Raw genomic sequence first — 20,956 nt, 5'->3', positions numbered from 1 at the left:
TGTAAGTATTAGTGTGATCAGTTTGATTGGTAGAGCTATTCAGATCTTCTATATCCTTACTGATTTGTTCCTAGATAGCCTATCAATTACTGAGAAGATTATTAAAATCTCCATTTGTGATTGTGAATTTGTCTATTTTACTCATTAGTCCTGTCAGTTTTTGATTCATGAATTTGTAAACTCTTTTATTAGGTACATTTTTTATATTTTTCTGTGGAAATGACCCCTTTATCATAATGAGCTGTACTTCTTTCTCTCTATTAATACATTTTGCCTTGAAGTCTACTTTTTCTGATATTAATATGGCCTTAACAGCTTTCTTATTTTTAGTGTTTGCAAGTACTGATATATATGTAAACATGTTTTCATCCTTTTAGTTTCAATTTGTCTTTTTATTTATGTTTAAAGCACATTTCTTACAAACCACTTATGTAGGCTAAAATGACATTATAGCAATCTCTGCCTTTTAATTGATGTCTTTAATTCATTCATATATAACGTAATTTTTTATGTAGATGTTTAAATACAACACATTGCTATTTTTTTATTTGTCTCATATTTTCTTTTCTTTTGTCCCTCTATTACTGTCTTCTTTTAGCATAATTGAATATTTTTAATATTGTATTTTTTTCTTTATTGATTTTTTTAACATTTTAAATTATTTTTTAGATTGTGCTAGGGATTATCTTTCCTTGGCTGAGCCCTTCTCTTCATTCAAGTATCAGCTCAAATCAATTTCTTAGAGATGCTTTCTCTGATATTCAAATTAAAATGAATGTTTTCAAAGTCTTTCTATCACATCAATCCATGAGTGTCTAATATTTTATTTACTTTTCGCTTATTTATTCATTGAGTTTCTTGCTCCATAAGAGCTGGTGCCAAATCTCTTTTGCTCAACAATATACCAATAAACATTTTTGGGATAATTGAATGAATTTATTAATGAATCATTCATATATATTAAGATAAACATGAAAATTGTAGAATTGAAAATTAGGAAATATTGATCATAGGAAGTGTTTATTATGATCATGGCTGTAGTGGCTTAGAATGGTTTCACAGAGGTGGTAGTAAAGAGGAAAATCTTGCACTTCCTAAGGTATAGCACAAAAGAAAGGACCAGAGTTGAAAGGTTGAAGGTAAAAGCAATGAGGAGAACTGATCACCTAATTATTTTGAGGGAGGGTATTTTTTTGTGTTTGTTCTTTTGAGAAATATTAGCCCTCAGCTAACATCTGCTGCCAATTCTCCTCTTTTTGCTGAGGATGACTGGCCCTGAGCTAACATCTGTGCCTATCTTCCTCTACCTTATACGTGGGATGCCTGCCACAGCATGGCTTGCCAAGTGGTGCCCTGTCTGCACCCGGGATCTGAACCAGCAAACCCCGGGCCCCCAAAGCAGAATATTGTGCCACCGGGCTGGCCCCTTGGGGGAGTTTTTTGGCTCCCACCTCCTACTGTCCCTGGTTTTAAGGCCTACACTCTTAACGCCTGGCTTCTCTCTCATTGGCTGCTTCTACTGAGTTGAGAGCTTGGTGATAGGGTCTATCTGGAATTTAATTTCAGCTTTGCCGTAAGACAACATCTCATCTTCCTCCCCTCAGCTTCCCATAGTGAAACTCATAGACATATTATGCCTTTATGAGCACTGGCACTGCTCAGGGAGCCTCACCCTCGCCTTGGCTCCAGCCCTACTTACCTGAAAGAGATATGTGGGGAATTGGTCAGGAGCATGTGAGACAAAAGAGGAAGCAGAACTCTGGTATGACCTGGTAAAGAGATTTAGTGTTGAATGTCAAAATTTGATTCAGATGTGATGTCATTTCTCAAAAGGACAATGCCTTGAGGAGAACATGCCTTTGAGCGTTCAGGATTGACATACTGTGGATTAGGTATGCTCTTGGCAATTTTATTAATGATGACTTGACTAAACAGTTTTTACACATAGAAATTATGCAAGCAATCGTGATGACAGGTGTCAATTAATGGTCTAACAGTAATGCTCTAATTCTGAAAGTAATAGCAGTAATAATAACCATGGTGATGGTGATAATAATACCATTTATTGAGAGCTCATTAAATAGTAGAAAATATGCATAAGTTTTCTCATTTAATTCTATGAACAATCATAAGAACCAGATATTTTAGTCCCTGTTCTCAGATAAAGGAATTGATTCTTAGTCCCAAATCTGAAAACTGGTAAGTTGAGCCAAGCTTTGAATGCAAGTCTGTTTGACTACATATGTCTGTGTTAATAGTCAACAGCTAAAGAATAACTTTGTGTCATTATATTACTACAAAAAAGAAATTAAAATTAGAATTCTGAGAAAATGGCTGATATGCTATGGAACAAAAAGTGTGTACATCTGTTTTTCTGTGTAAGTCTCCAACGAACAGCCTGTTAAAAGAATTATGATAGAACTCTTTATTAAAATGTACAAAATTTTTGCATATACTGCCAAGACAGTCAAGGAGTGCTAAATAGACCATCCCTTATCGGTTCAGATCATTTAAAGGGACTGTCTTATATTCTAAGACTTTTATTTAGTTTCTGATGTGCTAAGTCTGGAAAATATTAATTGGAGCATCAGGTTTTCTAGACTTCCAAACAAGGAAAAGTAAGAGCTATCAGGTTTTTCAAGATTCTAGTTAAAAATCTACATAGATGGCAATTATCAGAGAAATTCAATCAACAGCAGTGAACAGCAATCATATGGCAAGAATTCTGTCTTTTCTAAAATTGGTCACCTTGTGATATTCCACATACTGCAATATATTAGACAGATATAAATATGTATTACACCCAGGCAACTGGGGGTGCTAATCTAGGCTCTTGCAATAAAGGGTCCCATTTTGGTCCATATCTAATTGCATCCCACCCACAGGGGAATGAATCCGTGGAGCCAGAAAGACATGTCTATCTGAAGCTCACACTCCACCTGTACTCCAGGAAATCTGTCCAAATGAGCTCCCTAGCCTATGAATAAGTTCTGTATGATCATCTCTCCTACGTCAGATTTCCTGAGGTTGATTTGAGCTGTCAGTTGTTTGGAGGAAGGTGAGTAGAAAGAGTTTGGACATGTGGCTGGGTATTCACATAATGTGCAAAAGGCAACTTGCAACTTGTGGTGGTGTCAGGGCTGGGAAGAGAAGGAAGATGATGCACAAGCATCTCAGGAATGGAAAGAATTTGAGTATGAATGAGTAGAGGTAGATGCATATATATTTGTCAGGATAATTAAAAATAAAGATGAAACTATGATTTATGTACCTTCAAATTAGTATGTAATATCTGTTGTTAACTGGTTCTATAATATTCCAATATTTCCCTTTACCAAGATCTCAAATTATATGAGTCTCATTTTATTATTAAAATAACTTTCAATGAACCTGGAGTGCTTAGAGTGCAATAGTGACAAAAACTGTTTCTCAAATATAATCCTGAAATTTGAAATTTATAAATAACTTTAGGGATTAAGTATGTCATTTCTTTTCATTATTAAAATGTTGATGTATTTAATTATGATTACATCATTTTATGTATTAACATAAAAATATTGCATGCCAAATAATGTGAGGATAAAAAGTATACTATTGCAGTGGAATTTTATGTTAAATATACTAAAGGAATCCCTTTATGATGCCTCAAATAAACTCAGTGCTTAGGCTCTGACTACATTCTGTCAAATTAACAAAACCAATTTAGTCAGGCTACAGCCAAAAGAGAGGGAAGTTGAACCTGCTATTGAATCATAATTGATTTGAGGGCAAAATGAACTGACCGTCAATTCTTTCAAAAAACTTACGTAGTCGTTCTACTGGAAAAATTTACCTTCCTTCTTAATATTTCCTTCTTTTTTATAAACAATCATCTGAAAATCTCAATAAAAGCTATGTTAAGTTGAGTTTTTAGAAAACAAAAATAAATCTAAATAACACTTTTGTTTTTTGGAACACTAAGCCCTAAATCTTGCAATACAAACAACTATTATTTTTTTCTATTTCCCAAAAGGCTATATTTAATTGCATATTTATTATTCTAGCTATTAACATTTGCATATACTTCTTTAGTTTTATCATTATGCCAACTGACAAAAACTAATTCATTTGAAACAGAGGGAAAAAACTGTTGAATTTGTTTTTCAGTTTGATGATACAAAATCTAGGACTGAGCTAATACATCTCATTTTATATGATAAATAATGGAATATATCATTACAACTGAAAAATAAAATCAAAGGAAAGCATGTTTTTCAGCTCTCTCTATCAGGTGAGATATGTCACTGAAGAAGTGACTAACCATCAGATAAAGTGCTGTTTAGGATGCCTACCAACCTCAAATTAAGTGCTAAGAAAATACCTCAAGAAGAAAACAACAGAGTTGGGGGCTAAAAAGTAATACAGTAAAAAAGATGCAAACTGAACTTAAAAGTGTTAAAATAATGCACTTGCTTAAGGAAAATATATGAATACTAGAAAGGATTTAGAAGAATATAAAGAAAAGTTGACACCTAGTGAAACACTGGATCTTCAGAATGACTTTGAAGGGACAAGGGAAATAATTTGTAATCCAACAGTGCTAGAGGATCAAATGGCAAACTCATCAATAGAGGAAATTATTCTAGAAAGAATCTTAAAAGCAAGTTAATAATATGCCATAGTCATTCAAATTTGCTTTGAACAGCTTCTCATTTTGTAAATTTGACTGACTCCCCTATATTGTCCAACATGAGGTGAAATTATTGAAAATTCTGTTGGAGGAATAGGGGTTCTGGCATACAATCTTATTAAGATGTGTCTCATTTGGTCCATAACATTAGGAAAATCTCTCAGGTCTGGGCAGGATATGGCAACAAAGGACCAAGGTAGGAATAGGCCATGAATATCTGGGAGACCTTCCACATGTGGGTTGGTTCTGCTCTTGGGGAATTCATTCAGGGCCAAGTGTTCAAGGACAAGGAAATAAACTGAAGAGAACTAAACACTGCCTCAGATCTGTGGGGAGGTTTTTAAAATTTAGATTCTTTGGCCCCCCTTAAAACATCTTGAACAAGAATTTATTGGAGTATAAACCATGAATCTGAATTTTTAAACAAGCACCTAGGTGCTTCTGATACACTGAAATGAAAATCTAGCAGTGGAGGATCTGATAAACTAGACAATTTGCTTTGAAGTCTTCATGATGGGAGACCAACAAGAACTGAAGTGTTAGAATTAGAGATCTTAAAGGTGGAAGTGGAATGAGATACAGGCATAGGAAATGTGCCAGCCTCATTATCAGAATGGGTTTGATGTATCATATCAATTAATCATAAATCCAGGGTTTAGGAGATTAGGGTCTTCCTTGGAGACAAGTTTTCCACAGGAGTGAATTTGGGTATAAGCAAAACATATAGGTCAGACTAGCATGCAGATTGATCTTTATGCAAACACAACATAATATTTAAAGAAAACAACAAAATCCACCCCCTAAAGATTTAGTGTTGGTGAAATAAAATCATAAAGTATTGACTTGAGGAATTGAAAAAGACAAAAATAATGAATAATGGTAAGTTAGAAAAGATAGGCTATCTTCTGTAATAAGCAACACCCAAATCTCAGTGGCATATCATAATAACATTTATTACACAGTGTGATCTAATCATCTCGTGAGAAACCAACACAAGCCTAGGATCTTGTTCCAATACTAAGCAGAGATTTTTCTATCACTGGGTGAGAAGGACAACTCTCCTGGCCAAGAGGAACCACAGACTAAGGGCACCATTTTCTGCCAAGGAGAGAAGTGGCAAGAATGTTAAGGAAGAAAAGAAGAAAAACCCAGCACCAAGGCCCAGGCTCATGAGGCCTGTTAAGACTGAAGCTGAACCTGGACCACAGAGAACCTTCCTGCCCCCTTCAAAACCCTCAAACCAAGAAACAAGCAACGTCAGCCTCCTGCCGGGGGATGCCATACCATGGACAGCAACTCCTCTTCGGGTACAGGAGTAGGATAACCAGCTATTTAGAGAGACAACCCAGGACACAGCCATACCAGAACAACAACAAAAACTAATAAAACGATATGATATGTAGTAAGTAATTATACATTTTAACATGAAACTATGACAAATAGGTGTTTACTTGAAATTGCATATTTTCCTGTATCTTTTTTACTTTTCTGTTACTTAAATGCAATTGATTAATCAAAACAGTGATAAGACTAGTTAACAGCAGCAATTAATAATTAATAGTAACACTAATGAAGCAAGCAGTGTGTATGAGAAAAATATAACAATATTTTATGGTGTTTATGTTCTTTGATTCAGCAACTTATTTTAACTCTTTTTTTTACTGTTGGATATTCAAGTTTTATAGGCCAAATTATTGCCTAATAGCCATTTTGTGGACACGTGTCTAAGGATACTATCTCCCTCCATTTCAATAAGATAAAAAATTTATTATACATAAATATAAGAGTTTTTAAATGGAGAATATAAATTAATTAAACAAGTGTTTTATACATTTAATAAAAAATAACAATGACATGTTTCTTTTATTCCACGGTACAGTGGGGTATTTTTACTATTTTTCTTTCTTCTTCCAATATTATTTCTCTTAACTGCCTGTAGCCTTTGAAAAATTCCTTCTTTTCTTTCATGTAATGGTAGCTTCAATATAGTCAATCATAAACTTTATTCTGACTTGCACTCTGCTTTCATCAAGTCTGCATTATACTGCTTTTTGGTATGAGCCCAGTGTGATGACATCAAACTAAATATTCTCTTGAAAAAGCATTGCAGTATAGACACTTCATATTTTACTTACTAGCAACAGCAAGTTTTTAGACATGTAGGAATTAGTTTCCAGCTCTCCAAAAATGGCCCCTCACTTTGCGTTTACAAACCTGTTTCAGTACACCAGCTGTACCAGGTCCTTTGGCTCTGTAAGTTTATCGTATAAGCTGTCCATGTCTAAAATGTCCAACGTTTTTTAAATACTCTGAAGCACATTGAATATCATAAGTTAAATGCCTTTTTCTCAGGGAGAATTTTTTAAAATACAGAGGTAATTTGAAAACGTGAAAGTTGAATTCTGAAAAATTCACAGTTTTAGTAAGGGAAAAAGTTGTGCTTAACTTAGTTGCCCTGATCTGGTGACATTTTTTTGAGTTCTGAAGCAGTCTTATTTACAAATAAGTTGTCTTTTTTTCTTTGTGAGTTGTCACAACCTGCACATAACATCAAATTACTCAGGTTCAGTAGGTTAACCCTTTTCTTGGCATCTTATGGCCTCTTTAAAGATCATCAGTATTGGATAAACATAACACAAATTTCAGTTTTACTGTAATCTTTTTCTCCATTCTTATTTTTACTACATTTCCAAATTAAAAGCCATTATTATTGTCTCACACTTTGAAAATGTGATTTTATGGCAGATCGATAGTTTAATATTTTTTCCATGGTGGGCAATAATAACCATTTTTTAGGAAACTATAAGGAGAGTAAGGAGACTACCTCTTTTCATTGCAACAAAGTAAAATAAACCTCATTAAGTGCTTTGGTACATTTTGAAAAAAACAAAAACTTTCATGAAAAGCTCAACATCACAGGTAAGTAAATTACATCTCTTTTTTAGCAGTGATGTGTACTAGGTGTATAGAGCATTTAGTAGATAAAATGTTTTTATTTTCTTTGATTAGAAGTTTATAGACAATTAAATTTGCCCAAATTTAACTTTTACTGCCTGATAAAGAAGCAGATAGAGAGACAAAGTCTATTTTGTATTTGGACAAAATATCAACACTCTTTAGTTTCATGTTTTCTTACATATAATTTAAATCTTCATAGAAATCAAGAAAGTGTTTTGAAACTCTATTTTTCTAAACTAGTGTTAGAACACTACTAACACTAAATTCCTCCTGAGAGCTGAGAGGGGCATTTTTGTTGTTGTTGCTGGGATTCAATGAATCACTTGAGATATTCTAGAAGTATGGTCATTGTTAAGACTTTACAGAACCAGCTCTACATTGTAAGAAATCAGCACATTTGTTATCAAAATTTCTTCTTTTGTTCTTCCACAGGACATTTTAGCTGCAACCTCTGAATCAGGAAATGTACCTTTACTGAGTTTCACAGAGCAATCAGAAGAATAGTGCTGTAATATGTGTTTGTTCATGTGGTGCTCAAACAAATTCAGTGGCTTCTACCTTCAAATGAGCATTGGTGTCTTTGTGGGAGATGAAAAAACTTCTTCTTGGTTTAGAATTACTTCCCTACCTCATACTGGACTTGTAAGATTCTATCTTCATGCGTGCTTCCACATCCCCTTCTCTACCATGTCAAAGTCTGAATTCTCTTTTGCAGTATGCTCTGTTTTGGTAATTTACCTCCCTAATCCAACTGTATGTTCCTTCCATCTGTTATGCAAATAACACAATCGTTTATCCTTCTTTTTCAGTGATGCCTGCATCACGCTGGTTTGGCTATTGCAATTGTTTCAAAATCTTAACTGTTAGAAAACATGGTCAAAATATTCACAATGTGAAACACTAACATAGCACTATCTTTATGCAAAGCGTAACCGTTAATCTGTAGGTAAAGTCAAAGGTAAACTGTTAACACTCTTGATTATTAAATTCCACACTTACATCAGTCAGAGAAATGCAATAATAGATCAGTGGAAAGGGAAAATACTACCACAGAAGATGGACTATCTTGTATTCATTTGACGCTAAAAAGAGGGTTTCTTTCAGTCACTATTCTAAGGGCTTCAGTATGAGTTTAGCACATTTCCCCGAACTTTCTGCCTCTGTCATCAATAAACCAGAACTTTCTGTTCCTGGGGAGGGTTTCTGGGAAGTAGGACAGCTAAAACTGGAGCAGGCCTGGGCAAACGCATAGTTGATCACTCCCCCAGATATGCAGGGGCTGCGGAGAGCTGAGGGTGGAGTGGAACACTGGGGAAATCTCTAAAGTTAGATTCATCTAGCATTCCTGGCGTAAACCACACTTGTACAAGGTATAGTCTTTTTATGTGTTGGTAGATTGTTTTTGCTAATATTTTGTTAAACATCTTTAAATTCATTTAATAAGAGATATTGGTCAGTAGTCTTATTTTTTGATGACATTTTTCTGTTTTTTATATCCAGTTTATACTAGCTTCATAATATGAGCTGGCAAGTGAATGGATATCAAGATGCATCCAGTCGCTCATATATCCGCTTCCTTTTATCCAGATCCTGTCCTCCTATGCCACACTCGTTTCATTATGATGTTCTTTGTCGACTATTCTAATTTGTTGCTAAGTTTCTAGTCTTCTCTCCTCATCCAGTTTCAAATGCATACCACTGTCAAGTCAATTTTTAAGACGCACAATTTTATAATGGTACCTTTGTATTTCATGGACTCCAGAAGTCCTATATAATAGAATATAAATCTCTTAACCTCACATACAAAGTCATCCTCAGTCATCTGTACTTTCTTTCAGATCTTCCAATTCTCTATCCCAGCAGTTCTCAAACCCAGATGTGTATTAAAACCACTTGGGGGATGTTTAACAAATACTGGTTATGTTGTACAGGAAATTATATTGTTGCAATGGTGGCCTCCATGTGGGCTATCGAGTAAGTTATTTCAGAGGTCACAGAATGGAAAGGTCCACAGACGAAATTAAAACACTCAAGTGACATTGTTATTAAGTCAATTTTAAAGCATACAGTGAGAAGCAAGGGGAAAGATATGAGTGAGTTAATACATGTAGGATAGCATACAAGCAGGAAGGACTCACTGCCTGAATCCTGGAGGAACCATTGTTCATAGGTGCTATCTCTCTCTGCCACATCAGCCTTACCTGCTGATGGTGTGATTCTGAGGACCAGAATTAAATTTTGAACAATTGGGTCTACAGATGGAAGGGGACTTGGTCTGGCTCTTTTGAATAGACATGAGGACATCTACTCCTGGCTGCAGCTGTCCCTTGCCAATTAGCCTGCAAACTGCCGTGGATTATATTTGTGTTCTATGTATGGAGGACATGTGAAGCAAAATGAGTGTCACCAATGTGTGGCCAAATTGAGACTTCATGACTAAGTTTCTCTTATATATTTAGTCTCATATATATTTAGTACCTATGTGTCTTATGAATATACAGTCACTCTTGGTACATACTAACTACTTATCTTATGCTTAATGCATCTTATTTTTCTGGTCATCTTGCACTTCACACATCCCGTGAATTCTGGCTATGTCTAACAAGTATTCTGCTCACTAGCTACTTATCTATACTGAAAACATCTTTAAAAGTTTTGCCTATGCCTTACAAACCACGTACTTATTTATCTAACAGATTTAGATAATCACAAAAGTAAATGCATGCCGCAGATTGGGTACCTAAAATTCACTCCAGCTTAGCTGAATTAGAATGTCTGCAAGGGATCTAGACACTGCATTTTCAAAGCTCTCCAGATGAGCCCACTGTGCAGGCATGGTTGAGATTCTCTACCCCATGCCACCTCGGCTGAATAAGAAACAATCACCCCTATGTGCTGAGAGTCCTACCTCTGTTTTACTGTGTGTGCCATCTCATCCTATCCACCTGAGTTTTCTCTTTCCAGATAAATCTTATCTGTCTCATTTCATTCTAAAGTTCTATCTAATCATTAAACTATGTTACAAATTCAGCTTCTCAAAGGTTAACTTACAATCAATTGGAAACAGCATCTCAGTTCAAAATGTTTTCTGAATATCCACCACCATTTGCTGCTTAATCCTCTGCATGTTGGACTACTATTTTCACAGTTTCTATTTATTTATGTATTTATTTTATGAGTGCAGAACTCCTCATTTGTATATATTTGCACTGTGTAATATGCGAGTTCAGACAGCAGCTGAGGAAGGGGTGAAAATAAAACACCCAGAGGCAACCTCAGGGGGAGTTGACCTTACAGAAATAATCATAAGACAAGCAAGCAATCTGACTTTGCCGGGAGAGAGAGGGCAAGGGCAGGAGGAAGCCGGGCAGGGGGGAGAGTGGTTTAAAAATGACAATGCTCCTAAGTAACAAATAGAGGACTTTCCCTGACCACCTCAGGGGTCCAAAGAGGTAACCATCTTTAGCGAACTGTCCACTGCCTGGCATGTAGACATTGTCAACTCATGAAAAGTATATTCTTTGAATTTCACTTCAAATTACCCTAGATATTTAATTCAGAGATTATAATTTTTGCTAAAAAAGATCTGCAGACATATTTTTATTAAATTGATTATAGCATATACTTTCTTCATCCAAATTTGAGCAGCAAATATCACCAAATTCATATAGACAATGTCACGCACTAGAGCAAAAACTGAAAAGCCTAGTGAATAAAAAGCTGTTTTAGTTCCCTGATCCCAACTAAGCGCACTTGGAAACCTGTCCTCTCGACTTGACTTTTCATTTCACTTTGATTATAGTTTATGAGACCATTTAGTAAGTGACCTGTTCTTGATACAAAAGGAACATTTTCTTATATTACACAAGTTTTACAATTGTCCATTTGATAAAGCTGTTTCAATTAATTAGTAAAAATGTTATCTTAAAGTTTGATTGAAGACGTTTGATTGAGCTGATCCTGTTTATTCAACTCAAGTGAAATAAAACTTTGATCTATTATCATGTTCATTATCTGTATAAAGAAAAATACATTCCCAATAGAATTCTTGAGAAAGAGAATTTTCTTGAGGTTATCAGAATTATTGATCACATCTGCTGCTATTGCATTCCACGTGACAGGTAGTATTAAGGAACTGTTACTCACAAAGTGTTACTTAACCCTGTCTCCTAATCGATCAGAGAGCAGTAGGGAAATACCTGAAGTACACTTGGCCTTGGTTAGATATTGGGTGAGTTATTAATTCACCTGTCAACAGTTGCTATATATTGGATATAGGTAGAATTAAAAGTGCCTCTTTCATTACTGATACTTTTTAAGCAATTAACCTCATTAGATTTTTTTTTAAGTTTCCTAGATTCCTGCAGCAAGTGGAAAACTTTAGATTTTGCTTCTCTACTTGAAATAGTATTACTATTAGATTATAAAATACTAATAGATAGATCTGAAGTTTCATCAGGATTATAACATATTATGTTTATCTCATTGTTTTTGAGCAAGAATGAATTACCAGTAAAAGTGAGAGTTGTTAAATTTTAATGCCAAAATAAAGCCAAATTATATGGCCTTTAGATAAATTGGAAAATTATGTAGGAGACTGTAGCTGGCTTCTCATTTGGCAATTTGAATCATGACAAAGATGCAGCATTCCAAATTTTATGAATGCTCAAATTAACATAGTAATGAAATTATTCATTTATTTATTGTTTATCATGAAGCAACAAGTATTATAAGCTTATCTTTTACGGAATGTCTGATTTGTTTATTTGAATGTCCTCTGTCCTGATATGAGAAACTTCTTTAAACAGACTGATCTGCTAAGCACATGCCACTTATCATAAAAAAAAACATTGAAGAGACTAATTAATCCACCTCCTTTTTTCCGCCCAGTCTGGGGCATTTTTATCTAAAATATCTTCTAAAGCCTTGTTTTATAAAGTTTATGAAGTTTCACATTATACTATTATGGAATCACATAGAAATTTACCATCCATTAGGTGAAATATATTTACCCCAAATCCTCACCATGGCAGTTTTTCAGAAGATAGAAAAGCAAAGGCTTTGGTATTTTATATTCCTCTTTAATTTATCAAAGCCAATAGTTTAGATGTAGTGTTAATGAGGATATAATTTTACCATTTTGGGAAAAAGATAAAGAAAATTGTTCCCTCCAGAAGAAGTTGTTCAGAATCAAAATTACTTTTGCTAAGCTAATTATTTCTCTGACCCTATGGCCTACTAGCAGTGCGCATATCAACACAGTTTAAGAGGAAATATCAAGGGAAGCAACCTTGCACTGTGTACTTCAAAGGAGACCATCAAGAAAGTGAAAAGACCACCCACCCAATGGGAGAAAATATTTGCAAATCATATAGCTTAACAGGAGATTTTGTCCAGGACATCTGAAGAACTCTTACAAAAAAATAAATAGCCCAATTAAAAAATGGGCAAAGCATTTGAATAAACATTTCTCCAAAGAAGATATGCAAATTACCAATAAGCACATGAAAAGATGTTCAACTTCATTAGTCATTAGGAAAATGCAAATCAAAACCACAATGACATGCTACTTTTCACTCACTCAGATAGCTAAAATAAGACAGATAAAAACAGGTGATAACAAGTATGCCGACAAAACGAAACCTACATACATTACTGGTGGGATTGTAAAATGAGGAAGCCACTTTGGAAACATTTTGGTAGTTCCTCAAAATGCTAAACATAGTTTCCATATGACCCTGCAGTTTTACTCATGGGTATCTATCTAAGAGAATTGAAAACATACGTCCATGCAAAAACTTGTACATGAACATTCATAGCATCATTATTCATAATAGCCCAAAAGTGAAAACAACCAAAATGTCCATCAACTGATGACTAGATAAACAAATTGTGGTATATTCATCAAATGGAATAGCATTCAGTCATGCAAAGGAATGAAATACTGATACATGCTACATCATGGATGAACTGTGAGACCCTCATTCTAAGTATAAGAAGCCAGATACAAAAGGCCACATATATGATTCTATTTATATGAAGTTTTCAGAATAGGCAAATTCATAGAGTAGGGTTGGGGTCAGGCATAGAGAGTGACTGCTAATGGGTATGGGGTTTTTTTGGGGGGTGATGAAATGTTCTAAAATTAGAGAAAGTTAATGGTTGTGCAACACTGTGAGTATAATAAAAATCCCTGAATTATGCAATTTAATGAATAAGTTTTATGGTATGTGAATTATATCTCAATAAAGCTGCTATGAAAAAGAAAACTTAGAGGCTTAAAACAAACATTTCATCAAGCTCAGTGAATCTGTGAGTCAGGACTTCAGGCCAGGCTTTGTGAGAATGGTTTGCCTTCATTTTGTGATGTCTGGGGCTTCACCTGTGATGACTCAACAGGCTAGGGGTTGGGGGGACTAGAATCATCTGGAAGCATCTTCACTTACGTTTGTCAATGGATGCTAATGTTTTCTGAGACTTAAGCTGGGGCTATTAATAGCACTTACTCATTGCTTCTCCATGTTTCCTGGCTTTCTCATCATGCATTGTGGCCATAAGGTAATCAGACTTCTTATATGGCAACTCAGAGCTCCACAAGCAAGAGTCCTAGTGAACAACGAAGGAGTTATATTGCCTTCTCCAACATAGTATCACAATTCATGCCGCATCCTTCTGCCTCATTCTATTGGTTTTAAGTGAGTCAAAAGCCCACCTAGATTCAAGGGGAGCAGACAGAAAGTCTACCCCTCAATGGGTGTCAAAGAATTTGTGGCTGTGTGGTTTTCTTTTAATGTGGCAAAATACACATAACATAAAACTTACCATCTTAACCGTGTTCAGTAGTGCTAAGTACATTCACATTGTTGCACAACTAATCTCCAGAATTCTCATCTAGTAAAACTAAAAAACTCTGTGCCTAATAAACAACAGCTCCTCATTCCAGCCCCCAGTAAATGTTCAATCTCTAAGAAGTTGACTACTCTAGCTACCTCGTGTAAGTGGAATCAAATAGTATTTGTCTTTTTGTGATGGGCTTATTTCACTTAACATAAAGTTTCATTCATGTTGTAGTATGTGTCCAAATTCCCTTCCTTTTTTAAGGCTGGATGATATTTCATTGTATATATACACTATACTTTGCTTCTCCATTCATCTGTTGATGGGTTGCTTCCCATCAACCCTTGGTTTACTTTCACCTTTTGGCTATTGTGAACAATGCTTCTATGAACATGGATGTACAAATATCTCTTTGAGTTCCTACTTTCACTTTTTGTGGGTATATACCCAAAAGTTGAGTTGCTGGATCATATGGTAAACCTATGCTTAACTTTTTGAGGAACTGCTGTATTGCCTTCCATAGCAACTGCACAATTTTAAATTCCCACCAACAGTCTACCAGGTTTCACAACACTTGTTATTTTTTGTTGTGTTTGTTTGTTTTTAATTTATAGTAGCCATCCTAGTGTGTATGAGATGGTGTGGCTATGTTTTTAAGTATTAATTGGGCTTATAGATGCAAGGGAAAATGTTAACAATGAATGGTTTCTTGTCTAGTCAAAATGGTTTATTGCACTGACCTTGTGGCTTACCTTGGCTGACTAATAGAATGCAAGGAGAGGAATATCATGGGACTTCAGAGCAAGGTCTCAATAGGCATTTAAGTTGCTTCTATTACCCTTTTGGAAATATTCCCTGGAACCACCAAGTAAAGACCTACACTAGCCTACTACAGTATGTGAGTCCACGAGAGGACATTCAAGGCATCCCAGCCTACAGTAAGTACCAAATGCCAGACATAAGAGTGAGGCCATCCTTGTCCCTCCAGTCCCAATTTGAGATGCCAGTTGCCTACAACCACAGGAGTTGTCCCAGGAGAAAACAGCCACCCAGTGATCCCAGACAAAATTGCTGTCCAGAATTGTAAGCAAATAATGATTTTTTGCTTTAAGCTGGTAAGTTTGGATGGTTTGTTATGCCACAATCGATAACTGAACTGTCAAATCTGTGGTGTGTTGGAGACAGCTCTTACGTGATCACAAAAGCCAAGTGTGTGCAACTCTTCTCGGCTTCACATACTCCACTTTTAGTGATGTTATATTGCTAGCATGAAATTGACAATGCTGGGAGTATTTACATATTTAAATGTGTAAATCAGCAAACTGGACTTTTTTGTTTTGAAAGAGAGCTATTTAAACATTTTTAACACACCACTAGATACAGTCATTTGGATGCTGAGAGGATAACAGCTATCTGGTGACAGAGGAACAGACTTCAAAAACCCTGTGAGAGCTGCTGATCCTGGATGTTGAAGTGTCCAGAGTTGCTACTGCTGTTTGCTGTTGTACTACCAACAGATATTGGCTGGGCTTGCTGGTACTGCAGCTCATTGCGTGCCAGTGAGAGCCACTGCAGCTACAGAGAGGATGTGACAATATCCGTCAGGTCTGAAACTTGCCCAAGGTAACTGCCATGGGACTAACTGCCTGCACACAGACACCTGTATTGCATAGAATATAGGATATAGGCTAAGCTTCTGTAACAAAGAGATTCCAAATGTGATGTCTCACATAGTAGAGAAGTTCATTTCTCTCTTTCCTCACAGTCTGAGAGGAAGTGGACAGCACATTGTGGACAGGTGCCTTTGTTTCATGAGGTCTTCTAGGTATCCAGTTTATTCCTGATGTGTTGCTCCTCCATCCTTCAGGTTGTGATCCTTGTCTGCAGGCCAAAGCTGCCTCATCAGCACCACTTTTGATACCTAGTCTGTGGATAAGCTAATGAGAATAAGCAGAAGATATATAATTTCTTTCTGTGGAAAAGGCACACCAGTTGCATGCATCTCTTGTGCTCATGTGCCATTGGTAAGAACTTATTCACGTACTTCACCCAGGGTTATGGGGAAATTTGTTTCTAACTGAGCAGTCATCTGCCCAGCTGAAACTCAAGGATTGATGTCTATTACTAAAGGCAGGGGGGAAGAAGGATGTTGAAAATGATTACTAGTCTTTTATACACCCAAAATATCTATTATAGAATCGTCCATTCATTTAACAAACATGAATCAAATCCTATCATGTAGCTGCTGCTATTTTAGGTACTCAAATCATAGAATAGAAAGACTCAGTAATTACCTCAAAGTTCTCACAGTGTAAGAAACATCTGAATAGCTGAAATGCAATAGCATGTGAAGTTATAAAAGTATTGTGAACAAAACATCATGGGATTACAGACGAACAATCAAATAACTGCCTGAGTGGGTTATGAGGTTATGAAAGGTTTTATTGAGTTGGGATATAAATAGTCTTGAAGAATAACTAGGTGTTTACCAGACAGAAAAAGAAAGGCTTTATAAGCAGAGCAAGTCCCTTGACATCTGTGGAATGTCTGATTTTGGTTGAACTTATGATAAAACCTAAGGAAACTGGAGGCTCAGAAACCCAGCCCTCAGAATTGTGAAGGAAAATGTAGCTTGAAGGAAAACAAAAAGGTATCATAAACTTACAAAAGAAACCATTTAGCTTAAAATGTATACAGCAAGCATATATTTAGGAAGTTAATTTAAAATGTTATTTAAAATTTTAGCCATAAAATGTGACTGTCTAAACTTTAAATGTGGGCAAGCGTGAGAATCAACGAGGGATTGGCTCCTGAGGCCTTTCTAGATGTGTTCCGTTGACTAACTTTCCACTCACGGTTCCCTCGATGTCTCTCTGTCAATGTCCTCACAGACATTTTGTAAAATAATCCTCCATAGCTCAAAAGGAAGCCTTTGCTTAAGTCTTAATCTATTCTATAAATAAAAGGGCATCGCGCCCTTTTAATTTAATGCTAAAGTTATAGATTGCATTTTTTGGAATGGTATCACTAGAGTTTTATTCCCACACTTATTTCCAGAATTCAGCTGTATCAATTTCTTTTTAATTAGACGATTTAAAGAAAATAGCATTTTATAGACGTATTGAAAGGACAGCATTCTTTGTAGTCAGACATATTAGAGACATATTAGAGAAAGAGAATAATAATAATAATATTTCTATTTATAATCAGTTTCCTGATTGAATTCACTACCCTCTCCACAAACTTTTGCTGAAATAGTTTTTAAGATATAATTAATGTGGCAGCACATTCTTGAATTCTTGACAAATTTTTTTGAAAAGAAAGCAAATATCAATTGTATCGTGAACCATATTTGATAAAGTAGCATTCCCTATCATTTTACTGAAGTCAATGGAATAATAAAACCACTAGGAAATTCATGTTTTAAAAGCCCTTAACTTTCTGTATAACACCCAGGAGCTAAGCCTCTTGGGCACTACAATTTGTCCACATGGTTCTGGCACAATTATTTCTGTACTTCTGGCAGAAAAGGAGGAGGGAGCTAACTGACAGGTTTCTACTGAGTTGGTGAGTGTTTGGAAATGGGGAAGAGGATTGGGTTAATTCTCCAGTTATACAATAGAATAAAGATTCAATATGCCTAATGAGATGAAAGAGAACCAGTAAAAAAAAGTGGCCTTAATGTTCTAAAATTATTTTCAATAATTATTATTAATGCATTATGGAATTATATTTTGTGTGATTTGGAAGAAAGTCAGATTCTATATTGTTTCAAGTTTCCTCATTCTTTAAAAATATTGACAAAAATGTTTGTAATTCACTTATCATTAGAAACAATCCTGAAAGGAAATTAGAATGGAAGTAACTGAAAAATATGAAAGAAAAATATAGTTTTTATTTATATCCTAATTAATGGTTGTTACATTGCAAACAGTGGTTTGTTTTTCTTTTATAATTTTGTAGAAAGATCCAATGTCTTCTTCACAAGTCTTAAAAGGATTCATAGAGGTATCAATCAGGACAGATTGAGTTATGCTATGAAAACAAACAACCAGAAAACTCTCAGTGATTTGAAATAGGAAAACATTTCTTGCCCATGCTACATACCTCGTGTGGTTGGCAAGGTTGATGGAGGCAGCAGCATCTTGACAAAAGCTTCCGTGATCACAGAATGACGTGCAAGAGAATATAGCAGGACGTGTTCTGGTATGTACTACTTCTGCCTGGAAGTGACACATAGCATGTCCATTCATGTTTTATTGGCCAAAGGAAGCCACAAGGCAACATCTTACTTCAAGTGGCAGCAAGTCCTAACCTACCATGTGTCTGGAATAAGATTACTCAGCATCTGTGAATAGCCCCAATGACAACTACAGCCTGCCCTTTGAGTTATAAATATCCAGATCCCTATCTTTTCCACATGCAATATAAGCTAACCTCCCCAAAGAGGAAGAAAACCCACACGCCCCACCCAATTTTTAATTAGCCTCAAAGTCTCGTACTTTGAAATCATTTGTATCAAGTCCAAGATGGCTTGAAAATCAGAAAAAAGAAAAGATATATGCCCCTGATAAACACTATATAAGTAGTGAGTCAGAAAAAGATAACGGTGATAAAACACTCCCGTTCTACTGCTACAGACAGTTAGCTATCCTGAAATCTCACTGAGCAGGCATTGTGAAGAGCCCTTACCCTGGGCAGCGGGTGGGAGGGAAATTCTTCGCTAAGCTTTAGTCTACTTCCCGTTGGTAGCTTCTTCAATTCTCTGGACTCTATCCCATGACTCCATGGCTACATCCTTGGGGCTGGGCAGCTTCCTCAGTTGGGTTCCTGCTTCTAGAGAATTGAGGTCCCAAGGTCCAGGTTAAGTATTTAATAGGCCTACTCCTTTTTAATTCAAGCTGTTGATATTGATGTCATAATCCATACACTGTCTTTAACTCTTTTAGAAAGTTATTCTTATCTGTTCAAGTCTAGTCAACTCTATGTGCTATTACCAAACTCATAAGTGTTTTAGATACGTATCTTTCTCTCTAGACTTAATTATGGGTATCTTGAAACTCTCAGTTGTCCATGGCATGGTTAAAATCTTAATTTCTTCTCCATACTGAGCATCACCATACTAAACTTAGAGAATATAACAATATGAAGGCCATACCATTTATTTGATCCATTCTAGAGAGCCCAAGTGTTAATAAGCTCTGTTGGGAAATGTTCTTTCTTAATTGACAAGTATTAAATTTCCAAAATCTCTCCTTCTTTTCATTCCTGCTAGAAAATTTGCTACTCTTTTCTGAACACATTTCTTTTCAAATGCTGGGAATAGTATTGAATCCATGCTACAAATATTCTATTGTCCAACCTCTCGACTTAAAGTTTCAGTCTCATTAGAGACATTATCTTCCTTTTCAGTTTCTCAGGTGAGCATTATCTCACATATTTTACAAACCTAAAACCTATTATTATACTTTGCACACGGTAAAGATTTGGTACATGTCTATTGGTATACTCATAAAAATAAAAGGTATCCATTCATTTATTTACACATTTATTCAATTAATTTATGCACAAATATATCTTAAGTGCTTATCCAATATTATATGTGCCTCTGAAATACAAACCAGATATTATAGTAAACAGCAAGAAATAAAATTCTTTGCTAGCTCATGTATTATTAAAAAGAGTATACAAAAACATGTTTACTGGAAGCTTGAATATTTTCAAACTATTATGTATTGATTATTATGTACCAGACACTATCTATGGAGTTTACATGTATTAACTCATTGAATCAACATTGAAGGTATATTTAATTGTATGCTGAATTTTTTTAAAAAAAAAACAGTTTCGAGTGATTAAAATAATATTCTTCTTAAAATGCTCCCACGAAATATGCAGTCAAATTACATTTAATAGTGTTTCTTTTAGAAAAACAGTTTTGAACTACTAGAGTTAGAATTACACATATATTTTAGCCTCTTATCCATTTTTCCATACTTGGTTTTATTTAATATTTTTTCACTGATACTTAAAATTTATTTTACCTTTTAATTATTTAATAATACTAGAACAGTGATTCTCAATCTGGGACAATTCTGTTCCCCAGGGAACATTTGGCAATATCTAGAGGCATTTTTGATTGTCACTACTTGAAAGGTTGGGAGAATATTACTGGCATTTTACGGGTAGAGTCCAGAAATACTGCTAAATATCCTATGAGGGCCCCCAAACAAATGATTATCCAGCCCCAAATGACAGTAGTTCCAAAGTTGAGAAATCTGTACTAGAGGGTTCCTACTGACCTTGACCTTTAGTGTAGCTGTCCAACCCTTGGAAGCAGCTGTTGATATTAGGAAGCCCTCAAAGGCTGCGATAAAGATACAAGGCAGGTACATCATGTGGTAGCACTGGGAAAGACAGCTCTGGTTCTCAGGGATTTACATCTCAAGTTTGTAAATATTATGTATGTTCTTTCCTAAAAGGCCATAGAAT

The 20,956-nt window shown here is 35.4% G+C and overlaps 1 long non-coding RNA gene across 2 annotated transcripts in view; it reads left to right on the top strand.

The window, feature by feature from the left end:
• Positions 1-20,342, top strand: part of LOC111775482 (uncharacterized) — a 53,047-nt gene extending 32,705 nt beyond the window's left edge. Inside the window, exons 2-5 of one of the 2 annotated variants that reach the window (XR_011422560.1) lie at positions 2,886-3,058; positions 5,632-6,071; positions 16,332-16,488; positions 18,428-20,158. This is a non-coding gene — a long non-coding RNA (uncharacterized lncRNA). Of the gene's footprint in view, positions 1-2,885; positions 3,059-5,631; positions 6,072-16,331; positions 16,489-18,427 lie in introns of both variants that reach the window. The other variant, XR_002811186.2, reaches the window with a different exon arrangement.
• The last annotated feature ends 614 nt before the right edge of the window (positions 20,343-20,956 follow it).

This window comes from Equus caballus, chromosome 10, assembly GCF_041296265.1.
Source record: "Equus caballus isolate H_3958 breed thoroughbred chromosome 10, TB-T2T, whole genome shotgun sequence".
Classification (NCBI taxonomy): domain Eukaryota; kingdom Metazoa; phylum Chordata; class Mammalia; order Perissodactyla; family Equidae; genus Equus; species Equus caballus.
Note: the sequence above shows the minus strand (reverse complement) of the source record. Positions and strands in the feature narration are given on the sequence as shown.